Source organism: Mytilus californianus, unplaced genomic scaffold (assembly GCF_021869535.1).
Source record: "Mytilus californianus isolate M0D057914Y unplaced genomic scaffold, xbMytCali1.0.p SCAF_3, whole genome shotgun sequence".
Lineage (NCBI taxonomy): Eukaryota > Metazoa > Mollusca > Bivalvia > Mytilida > Mytilidae > Mytilus > Mytilus californianus.
Window position 1 is genome coordinate 17,837,117 of NW_026262679.1, and position 12,388 is coordinate 17,849,504.

Here is a 12,388-nt window from a genome sequence, read left to right on the forward strand (position 1 = left end):
AAAACCCAGTGTTCCCTACGATCAAATTTAAGTTAGGCAGTCAGTTGGTCAAAACTTTCTGAAGTCATGGGACTTATTGGCCATGCAGGGTGTGTACATGAAACCTACATGTACTGTTTTTATAGTCATAAGTTATAGGACATCAAGTTTTTACCTGTTTTAAAAAAGAGGACAGCAAATTATTGTATATAGCATAAAAAAGAACAAAAAATATATATGACCAACCTGCTTTATTCCATTTCTTTGTTCACTTCTTTACAAGATATATAATTAACTGGATATTCCATTTCTTTGTTCACTTCTTAACAAGATATATAATTAACTGGATAAAATTCATAACATCTTTAACTATTCAGTAAATGTAAAATAACAAAAATACCGAACTCAAAGGAAAATTCAATTCGAAAAGTCCCTTATCAAATGTCAAAATCAAAAGCTCAAACACATCAAACGAATGGAAAACAACTGTCATATTCCTGACTTGGTACAGGCATTTCCTTATGTAGAAAATGGTGGATTAAACCTAGTTTTATAGCTAGCTAAACCTCTCACTTGTATGACAGTTGCATAAAATTCCATTATATCGACAACAATGTGTAAACAAAACAAACAGACATAACAGGTAAAAATGTCAAAAATAGGGGTACAGCAGTCAATATTGTGTTATAATCTTTATCACTATAAAAACCAACAGATATATCAACAAAGAAAAACAAAATGGCATATAGAAAAAGCACCTCAGCAAAAATGAAAGACAAGAATACAAAAAATGATCACAGCACAACAACACAATGGCGGGATGCAGTATAACCAAAAGAGACATAACAAAACACACAAACACTCATCTTTTATAAAGTTTTTTTAAGTTGTAACCATATTGTAACTGATAATTGTATGGATAGATTTTCCTCAAAGTTTGCCATTATATGAGGAAATTGTTATTTATTGATACTTTTCTGTTTGATATATATATTTCTTCTGTTCTTAATATAAAACTACGTGATGTTTAGTCAATAAGACAAGCACTATCGGAAGTTCAAGTTGTTTTCCTTTAACAGATGGACAACTTCATAAGAATGAGCTGGACGTTTATTTTAGACACTGAAGCCCATTTTATAAATTTTATATTATCATAATCCATTTCAATAATTATATATCATAAAAGGAAATATATCATTTTCATGGCTGACCCTAAATATATGTGAGTGTCACTGTGATTGTATATTATTATGGACGGGACAACTGAGCATTATAATATTTAGCTTCGATCATTAAACCTTAAGATGGATGCGGTCCTAACCTGTACAAAAAGTAATTTGATGCAGACTGGCTGACTGCTCTCCAGGTTAACTTAGAAAATTTTAAGCAGGCAAGCAAGTTAACTTCGTGGGTCGTAGACCAGACCTATGTCTGCTTCTTCAGGACTCGAGCTGACATATTAACAAGTCTGCTCCAGACCAGACCTGTGGACATGTCTGCTCCAGACCAGTCCTCTCGACAGGTCTGCGTATGAACTGTCCTGAGAATAGGTCAGCTCCTGATCAAACCTAAGGTTAGGTCTGTCTTTGACATATTGAAGACTTTTTAAATTGGACCTGACCTTTGATTATATAAACGATAATAGTATTGTACTTTTTAACGAAGTGATTCTCTATACACACATTATAATTTCTTTTTTTTTATTTTATATTCTTGTATGAATAAAATAAATGGCTATTAACTTTCGTACTTATTGATAGACAAATATACATCTTTAAACAAAGGAGATTTTTTTTTATTTGAAGACGGATAAAAAGTTCATCAAATGCATTGGAAACATATTTTTATATGATGTGATATTCACAACATTGTTTAATTGGCTCGTTCCCTATTTTTGCAGTTTCCTACAAAATATATTTTATGCACTACATGAATTTTTCATGGAAATTCACTTCGTTTGCCTTGGGTTCACGATTATATTTTCAACGGAATGTACGACCGAAAGTTGTATAGTGCCCGGTTTTAAAATATGTGATATAAGCTTAAACATTTCGTCAATTTCCAATCTCCGGCACAGAGTTCCATACATGCTTCGCAATGCTTTACTAATAATTTCGTTATACGAACTGGTCTTAGATATGAAAACTACTGATTTTTGGAGACAGTTAAATATTTGGAATAGAAAGAGGACATGCTGGCATTCAAAATTAATGCGGAATACATTTTGTAGTCATGGTGTTCCAAAATTGCAATCATTTGTATAATTGTATGCACCCTGAGTTAACAAATATACTGAATAATGATTAACGCGAATACATTATTTTCATAATAAAGTGCAAAAATGGTCAGTTTTGGTTGATGAGGTTAAATATATTTGCTATACGAACTAGCTTGAGATATGAAAACTACTGAATTTTTGTGACATTTAAATATTTTGAATAAAAAGAGGACATGCTGGCACTCAAAATTGATGCAGACAATATTTTGTAGTCTTTGTGATCCAATATTGCTGTCATTTTGTATTATATAAGTAATCCTGATTTAACAAATATACTGATGTATGATACGCGCCTACATAATTTTCATAATAAAAGGCAAATATGATCAGTTTTGGTTAAAGCGGTCAAATATTTTTTGTTATACAAACCAGCCTGAGATATGAAAACTACTGATTTTTGGTGACGCTTTGATATTTTGAATAAAAAGAGGACATGCTGGCACTAAAAATTGATGCAGACAACATTTTGTAGTCATTGTGGTATTATACAATCCATCCTGACTAAATAAATATACTGATTAATGATAAGCGCCAAAAATAATGTTCATAATAAAATGCAAATATGGTCAATTTTGGTAGAAGTGGTCAAATATTTTTTTCCCTATTTTTTACAGTCTCTAAATATATTCAATGCACTACATGCATTTTTCATGAAAATTCACTTTGTTTGCCTTGGATTCACGATTATATTTTCGACGGAATGTTCGGAGAAAGTTGTATAGTGCACGGATTTAAAAGGTATGATATAAATTTGAACCTTCTCGTTAATTTCCAATCTCCGGCACAGATTTCATATCCGAGTCAATACTTTAAAATATATTTGTTAAGGTAGATCATAGGTATATATTTCTTGAGATAGAATTTTCTTATACTTTGACAAAATGAAGATTTTACTATGCTTTTTTTCAAAAATATAATAAAAAGTATGGGTCACCGTGCTGTTTTCCAAGCTATGAGTCGTTGAAAACTGCCTTAATTTGGTTAGATTGTTCATGAAAAAACACATTTGTGTGCATAAAAAAAAATCTATGAGATAGAATTTTGAAATAAATTGTGAGAAGATAGGTTTTATAACATATTTTAAGAAAATAAAAATAAAAAATTGTGTCACCGAACTTGTTTTCTTGCTTCAAGTAAAAATAAAAAATTTCCCTATCAGTCTAGTATTTATTTTTTACTTAAAGAGTTATTTCCCCTTAAATGGCGTATTTGAAAAAGATTGATTCTAAAAACACAAAATTTGATATTTGTTTAAATATTTTGAGTTATACAATGAATCACCAAGTTTTCTTTATATAAATAAACAGTCTAACCAATAAATTGCAAATCTGTCTTCAAATTTGCAGATTTGGGCAAATAACTAAACCGATTTTATACTGGGATTGTACAATTCAAGATGGCGGTATACCATGAATCTACCTTAAACGAAAAAACCTAAGATATGAAAACTGCTGATTTTTCGATACGGTTTTATATCTTAAATTAAAAAAGGACATACTGAAACTCAAAATTGATGTGGACACAATTTTTTAGTCATTGTGTTCCAATACTCCTGTCATTTGTAGTATACAATGCATCTTGAAATAACAAATATAATCTGTTTTGGTTGATGCGGTCAAATATTTTTGTTATACAAACCAGACTGAGATATGAAAATATCTGATTTTCAGTGAGTGATTCAATATTTTGAATAAAAAGAAGACATACTGGCACTCTAAATTGATACAGAAAAAGAAACGGTAGAAATGAGGGCACTCTCAATAAAATACAATAAACAACGACATTTAAAAATGTATTATAAATCGATGTAGAGAGGTCCTGGTCACAACTTATACGTGTTGAGCAGACCAGCCAAAAGTTAACTAGAGATCTGGTTTGGTTCAATCGGAGTTGTCAAAATCGAAGTTAACTTATAGCAGGGCTGGTTTCGACGTTAATCTTAGTAGCAGACCTGTCTAAAGTTAACTTTTTGGCAGTCATAAAAACAGTCCTAGAACCAAGTCTGCTTTTCAAGTTAACTTGATTATGGTCCTAGGACCGGTCGGAGCAGTCCTAAAACCTGTCGCATGTTAACTTTGACCAGTCAAAATGACTGACCAGCAAGTTAACTTACTGTACAGGTTAAAACGGCACCCATCTGTATATTATTATAGAAGCTATAACATTTTTTAACAACTTATTAAAATAAATGTTGTATATGACAATATATACATTTATTGCTACAGTTGCACAACTTTTCGCTATTTTTGATTTTACTACTCTTCAACTTCGTTATTGATTTGGGCTTCACACTGGTTTGATTCGATTTTCACTGATGATTCTGATGTAGACTAAACTCACATCTGACGTATTGAATTATAAGCCTTTATAAGTTCCCTTTTGTACCAATAAAGCTTGTCCATTATAAAGATATTAAGACTTAAATATCTGTACCGTCTACTTAGCATGTGGTGTTAGCGATAGTCTATTGTTTAAGACAAATTTACATATTTGTACGAACATGTCATCGGTTAACCAGATATCAATGGGACATGAAAATTCACTTTTCCCAAGTTAAAAAAGACCTTTATTAACTTACAAATAAGTTTGAAAACATTCTTAAAATATTCTAATAATACAGCTATATGTAGACATCGGTTTACTTAAGAGATCTATTAAGGTAGATGGGAGTTTTAAATATATATCGATTGATCTTTTTTGATAATTCGCAAAGTGTATTAAAATCATGCTTTTTTTTTAAATATAATACAAGGGTCAGCCAAGGGGCTCTTTTACAAGCTACAGATAGCGCAAAATTGTCAGATTTTCTGTAGATTATGCATGGAAAACCCAATTTTGTGGAATAGACGACAACCAAACGATAGAATTTTAACACAAAATATGAGAAGTTAGCTTTTATAATGTGCTTTCAGAAAATAAAAGCAAAATTTGGCTCATGGGACTCGTTTTACTCGCTACAAAATAATTAAGGCAAATTTATTACTCTCTTATAAAAGTAACATTATCTGAGTTATTTCCACTTATATGGCAAAGTGGAAAACATTTAATTAAACAAAAAAATATTCTGTTTAAAAAAAAAATCGAATCGTATGATAAAACACATTATTTTCTTCATTTAAATGAAAAGTCTTACAAATGAATTACATTTTTCTAATAAAATTTGCACATTTCATTTAAGATCTAGACAGATTGTTTTCAGCTATTATACAGTCTTAAATGGCCATAGACACCCAATTTACCTAAATATGGAAGTATAATAAACGCATCATAGATATCAGGATTGATATTGTGTACGCCAGGCGCAATTTAATTTTTTAAGAATTTAATAAAAAAGCGAAAATTTGTCTCCAAATTTTTACTATAATTTCATTTCCAAACGAAACAAGTTTCAAAATTATCAATCTAACCCTTTCTTTTTCCTTATACACTTCTTAATATCAGTTATAAATATACTATTGTTGGTAATTCACTGCATCTGATATTAATTAAGATAAACATCAATTCGTTAGTCTTTAGTTTGTCCTTATTTATAAACCTTAATATCTGATATTTGTCGAAATGTCAAAATAAGCATGATAAGGTCATGAAAGTTACTTACATTGTTTATTGTATCAAGGTGATCATAAACAGAAAAATATATTTATGGAATTTTGTTTGAATGAAAAATATTGTTTCGACCCACTCATATTTTGTTATGAATTTTATAAAGAATATCTTTATTAAATATTGAGTGCAAATATTACTATTGACCCATTGATAATACCATGTTTACATATATTGATGAATATATGTAATGCAAATTGATAAGACAAAAAAAAACCAAAAATTAAATAAAACATCTCGGAAGGTTTTCAACGAAAAACAAGGATCATTCCCAGTTGGTTCGCTCTTTATCACATAGAGATTAGACAATTTGAAATTAAAAGCATCGGATTATAGTTGATCAGCTATCAACACCAAATACAGATAATAATTTTTTACATACGGGTACAGACAATCACAGACACCATCTTAAGTTAGATGCAATGCATTGGTTATTTATAAGTAGGTGATACTTATTTGTATCTTTTTAACACAAATATTTAAGTATGAATATATATGTTATTATTTATTTTCATATCAGTAAGAAGTGAAAGAATCCAAGTGAGAACAGGAATTCTAAATAGTTAAATATCCTAAATATTGATCCTTGTTTAGAATCATGGTGTTAAAAAAAAGGATGACAATTAGTGTACCAAAATGAGAATCATATGTTTGATACACTGAATAAAATAGCTCCTGTATTACCATTTCTGAGGACGTTGGTGTTTAGAAATTGGCCTTCATACCGAATGGTAATGAAGAGGTAGTAACTTAATTGTTATACTAAGAGACAAAGTGACATTAGACATAAGAAACAGAGGAAGGGCGGTCATATATTTAGAATGGAAGCGACTAACTTATTGAATTCAGCAGGTCCAAAATGTCAAGTGGTACGTGAGCTAATGATTTCAATAGGCGTCATCGCTGTAAAAAAAAAGGCAACAGTAGTATACCGCTGTTCAAAAGTCATAAAGAGATTGAGAGAAAACAAATATGAGTTACAAATTAAACCGAGCGAAATTTGCCTAAAGATATCCTCTGAAAATACTTGGCCAATTTTCACTGAACTTGGCCATAATTATTCTTGGGGCGATAAGATTGGGAGGCGTTTCGATTTTGCCTGCCAACCTACTTACATGGCCGCAGTTATAAAAGATAAATCACAGGATTCAATTATATATATATATACAATTCTAAATTGAAAACAACGTTCAAACCTATGATTGCGTTGGATAAAAACTGCAATTTTTATACGTGTGCATGCTAAACAAATTTCTTGGTAGAGGGGTCTAAATACAGCACAAACAACATTTTTCAAAAGACCAAATGAGTGAAAAAGTATATTTTAACAAAACGCATTTGACTAGCACTAGTATTTCACAGTATATGGAAATGGTTCATTCCTGGTAAAATATTGCAAAGAACCCATGATCTTGATCTTTAAGAATGTAAAATGTTACTATCTTTGAACTTGTATAATACTCCAATAAAGATATTGTAACGTTAAAAAAAATAATACTCCAACTGTTTAGTAATTTGATCCATAAAATTTGTTTATTCGTTTGTTTATATAATGCGATGTCGATAACAGCCTGTTGTTTGATTTGACAGCATCGTATATTTTAAAGGCGTAATTTTTCCACGTTTTACAGGACTGTAACTAATATAAATAAACTGACAATAGATACCAGGATTACAGTTTTGTACGTCAGACGCGCGTTTCGTCTACAAAAGACTCATCAGTGACGCTGAAAAAGTAAAAAGGGCCAAATAATGGAAGCTAACACTCTGAATTCAAGAATGTATTGGTATTGATTTCGTAAATAATAAACAAAACATGTAGATGTCTCACCTGAATTTCTATGTTTTTTCAAATTGTGGAGCGTTCACAAAGCCCACACATGTCTGGTGTTACCGTTTGACGCTGGAATTGTAATAATGACGACAAACTGTAAAAGTTCAAACGACAAGAAAAAAGTTTCACAGCAATTTCAATTTTTGAGATTTTTATCCCGCATTAGCTAACTATAAAAACAAAATATAATCCATCATTTTCTAAATGAGAAATGCCTGTACAAAGTCAGGAAAATGACAGTTGTTTTTCATTCGTTTGATGTGTCTGAGATTTTGATTTTGCCATTTGATAAAGGACTTTCCGTTTTGAATTTTCCTGGGAGTTCGGTATTTTTTTTATTTTACTTAATAATGGTTTTAATTGAACGCTTCTTTCTTTCATTTTGCATTAGAAGGCAAAAACCTTAACTATAATAGTTTAAGTTTTTTGGTTGTAAAGCTACAGTTTACTGTAGGAATTATTCGTTTACCAAATTCTACTTCTTTCTATTAGGTCTTCATATTTTTCTTTCTTTTTGTACTCTTGGCGTCAATATTATTATTTTCAAACAAAATAATTATTATCAAGCAATTTGTTTTTAAATGTGATATGTTGATACTTTTCTTTTGATAACAAATCAATACAATTTTCACTGCCAACTGTCAACATACTTTTTAATATAGAAATGTTATTCAACAATATGACCCGTTAAATGAAAAACAACATACTTTTCAATATAGAAATGTTATTCAACAATATGACCCGTAAAATGAAAAACAATGACATTTGATCACGTGATTAAAAACTGTGCAAAAAACAACAGGTTTGTGTGATATATATATATATCTGAAACGCAAACAATTTAAGTGATTCTGTCATTTTCTCTCAACAAGATTGTTCCACCCAATTTAGGAATCATGATGAATTCACATTTAAACATCTATCATTTGAACAGAGGAGATACCGAAAGAGTCAAACGAGATTCTATCTCAAGCGAGGGTGATGGAGTTTGGACAAGTGAAAGTGAAAGTAGCTACAGTGACAGTGACAGTGACAGTGATGAATCTATTGCACATGTATGTTGTATCATTAAATGAAAATAGCTTTAAATTGGGAGAGGAATTTTATCATATATTAAAAGAATAAAGATATTTATTTTCTTAGATATCTAATTAATATATATTTGACAATTAAGCGTAGCTACAGCTAAATTTTACTTTGTTGTTCAGATTTCAATGAATGATAATGGCACTTCAACTGATTTCTTCATTATTTTCTAATATTTATCTGTTGTTTTATTTTCTATTATATTTGTTATCATTTTTTTAGGTTCAGTTATCGTTAGACAGATCAATAAAGAATGAATCATCTTCCAGTGATACCCATGAGAAGCCATCGCACTCTTACATAGCTATGATTTCAATGGCAATACTGAGTAAACCAAACAGGAAACTGTTACTCAATGACATATATCAATACATAATGGATAATTTCCCCTTCTACAATAAAAAAGAAAAAGCATGGAGAAACAGTATACGGTATAATCTTTCTCTAAACGAGTGCTTCCTGAAAAGTGGTAGGTCCAATAACGGCAAAGGCAAGTATTGGTCTATTCACTTAGCATGTATAGCGGATTTTTCAAAAGGAGACTTCAGGCGCCGAAGTGCAAGACGAAGAGCTAGAAAAAGTTCTGTAATAACTGCCGATGATTCATCTAATAAATTCTACACACGGAATAATAATGGATATGTACCTATGACATCATCGCAAATTGGACTCTACCCATACACATACAAAGGATCCTTAATGCATACCAAACCTCACAACCCACATCAAATTATTCAGTCTCCTGTATCTACACTCGAAATTATAAGAACGCAATTTCCGTTAGTCATGCAGTCGTTCGGAAGCGATTCATTATTTCCCGTTTCGCAATCAGGAGTACAATCATGCATTACACCATCCACATACTGTACGTCATCATCATTCAGACCGAGCTCGAGTTCAACGTTTTATTCATCTTGTCAGATACAGAAAGAGGTTTCTGATTGGTGAATAAAACGTATCTCACATTACCAAGTGTGGTTTTTAAATTTTGCTGCATTTGCATAATTGAAAATTATCAATGCAGTGTTGACTGAGTTTAGTAAAGATACTTGATAATTTGTATACGTCAGCAGCGTTGACGTACATAATTGCTTTGAGGAACTAAGGACAACTTTATTATACAATGATACCAGTAAAACTACATCGTGAACGGACTCAAATGTTTTTGAGAGATTGGACAATAGGAACAGTTTATGTATAAAATTCTTGCGTTTGAAGTCAATGAATAGTGTTGTCATTTATCTTGGAATCAAGACAGACCACGTGGCATCGTTTCTACAACTGTACATAAAAATTAATAAAATTAATTTATAACATTTATATTTTTTGTTACTGTTAATGTTGATTTTTAAGGAGTCGTTTCATCTTTTTTGCTATGGCATTGTCAGTTCGTTTTCGACTTATGAGTTTGATTATCTTCTTTTGGTATCCTCCGCCTCTCTTTTAATGTTGATTTTTACGGAGTCTTTTGTACGTTTTTATGCTATGGCATTGTCAGTTTGTTTTCAACTTATGAGTTTGATTATCTCCCTTTGGTATATTTCACCTTTCTTTTGTTGTTCATTCACTGCATCTGATCCTATTCAAGATAAAGATCAATTCGCTAATTTAAAGTTTGCCCTTATTTATCAACCATAGGATCTGATATTTGTTTAAAATCATTTAAAGATGCAATTAAAACGGTACTAATTCGTGTTTACATGGTGCGATGATTTCAAAAGTACATACACTTATATTGTGTACTGTAATTAGGTTATCATTAACAGAAAAAATAAATTGTTGGAATTTTATTTGATAGGAAAATATGGTTTGATCCATTTATAGCTTGGACCGATTTGTAATTGTCTATTCCACAATTATGTATTTTGATGGTTCATTTCTGAAGAAATAATGCAAAGACAGCCATGATTTTGATCTTAAAAGCTGAAAAAGGTTACTGTTATCGCACATTATTATTTTTCAAGCTAGCATGTTTACAAATTGTCCTTGTAACCTTTACATTGGCTTTATAGACTTATTGATAACAGTACATACAATTACATTGTTTATTGTACCCAGGTGATCATTAACATAAAAACATATTTATGAAATTTAATTTGATAGAAAAATATTATTTTGACCCATTCATAGCTTGTTTTGAATTTGCAAAAAGTAGTTCTGTGAAATATTCAGTGCTTAGAATCGATTCGTAATTGCCTACTTTTTTGACATATTTGATGGAGATTGATTTAATTAGGCACCAGCTGATTAAACAGCAAACGAAAAACACAAATTTAAATTAAAAATTAAACTTAACATCTCGGAGGGTCTTCAGCGAACGATTTTTACCTGTAGGTAAGCTCTGAATTACCAAGAAATAAGACAGTTACAAAATAAATGATGAGGAATATTGAAGATCATCAATCAACACCAAATAAGGACAAGAAACATTAAAACATGAATAGTCATAGATCACATGCTTCAAATACATAAGTATATATCATATAGTTCACAGTATAATAGTTTGATATTTGTATTAGTATTTTTATTATTGAATGTTTTACTTTATGTAGTAATTTGTGTATCCGTTTGAAATAAAGGAAATTAGTATTTTTATAGTCATGGAAATAATTCAGTTATTTACTAAATTTTATCATCGGTATAAGGACATCATTCGTAAATATAACTCAACATGCAGACATCTTATACGTTCGGGTATTTCACATCCAATCTTTTATGGTAATATTCTTTACAAAGCACAAACATGTCAGAATTCACCTAAAAAGCTAACAAAACCTTTAAACAGACTTATTAAGAAGGGATATAGTTACGATACTTTTGTGAGGTCATTAAAGATTGCATATTTTGGCTTTAATATTGATTCAATTATAGGGTTTTTCCATCGGAATTAAACATATTTATTCTAAAACCAGTTGTTGGCATGACACGGGTTATGTTCTTCTCATATATTTTATGACGGTATAATACTAAACCCCTAACAGGAGGGATTGTGCCTGATATTCATATGATGAAGACATAATCTTTCAATCAGTTTAATTGAGCTCTGGAGCTGGTATGTCAGTAACTGCTAGTAGTCTGTTGTTATTTATGTATTATTGTCATTTTGTTTATTTTCTTTTGTTTCCTATTCGGACATCGGACTCGGACTTCTCTTAAACTGAGTTTTACTGTGCGTACTGTTGTACCTTTGTTTTTTCTACATTGGCTAGAGGTATAGGGGGAGGGTTGAGATCTCAAAAAACATGTTTAACCCCGCCGCATTTTTGAGCCTGTCCCAAGTCAGGAGCCTCTAGCCTTTGTTAGTCTTGTATCATTTTTAATTTTAGTTTCTTGTGTATAATTTGGAGTTTAGTATGACTTCCATTATCACTGAACTAGTATACATATTTGTTTAGGGGCCAGCTGAAGGACGCCTCCGGGTGCGGGAGTTTCTTGCTGCATTGAAGACCCATTGATGGCCTTCGGCTGCTGTCTGCTCTATGGTCTGGTTGTTGTCTCTTTGACACATTCCCCATTTCCATTCTCAATTTTATATTGACATGTTGCAAAACATCAACTTGATCTTAATAGTTGTAAAAGGTCACTGTTATTGAAATTTAATATTGTTT

General features: G+C 30.9%; 1 long non-coding RNA gene across 1 annotated transcript in view; it reads right to left on the minus strand.

Moving 5' to 3' along the window:
- Positions 1-9,524, minus strand: part of LOC127734043 (uncharacterized) — a 29,748-nt gene extending 20,224 nt beyond the window's left edge. The window contains exon 1 of the long non-coding RNA XR_007997366.1: positions 9,427-9,524. This is a non-coding gene — a long non-coding RNA (uncharacterized LOC127734043). The remainder of the gene's footprint in view (positions 1-9,426) is intronic.
- Between the last annotated feature and the right edge of the window lie 2,864 nt (positions 9,525-12,388).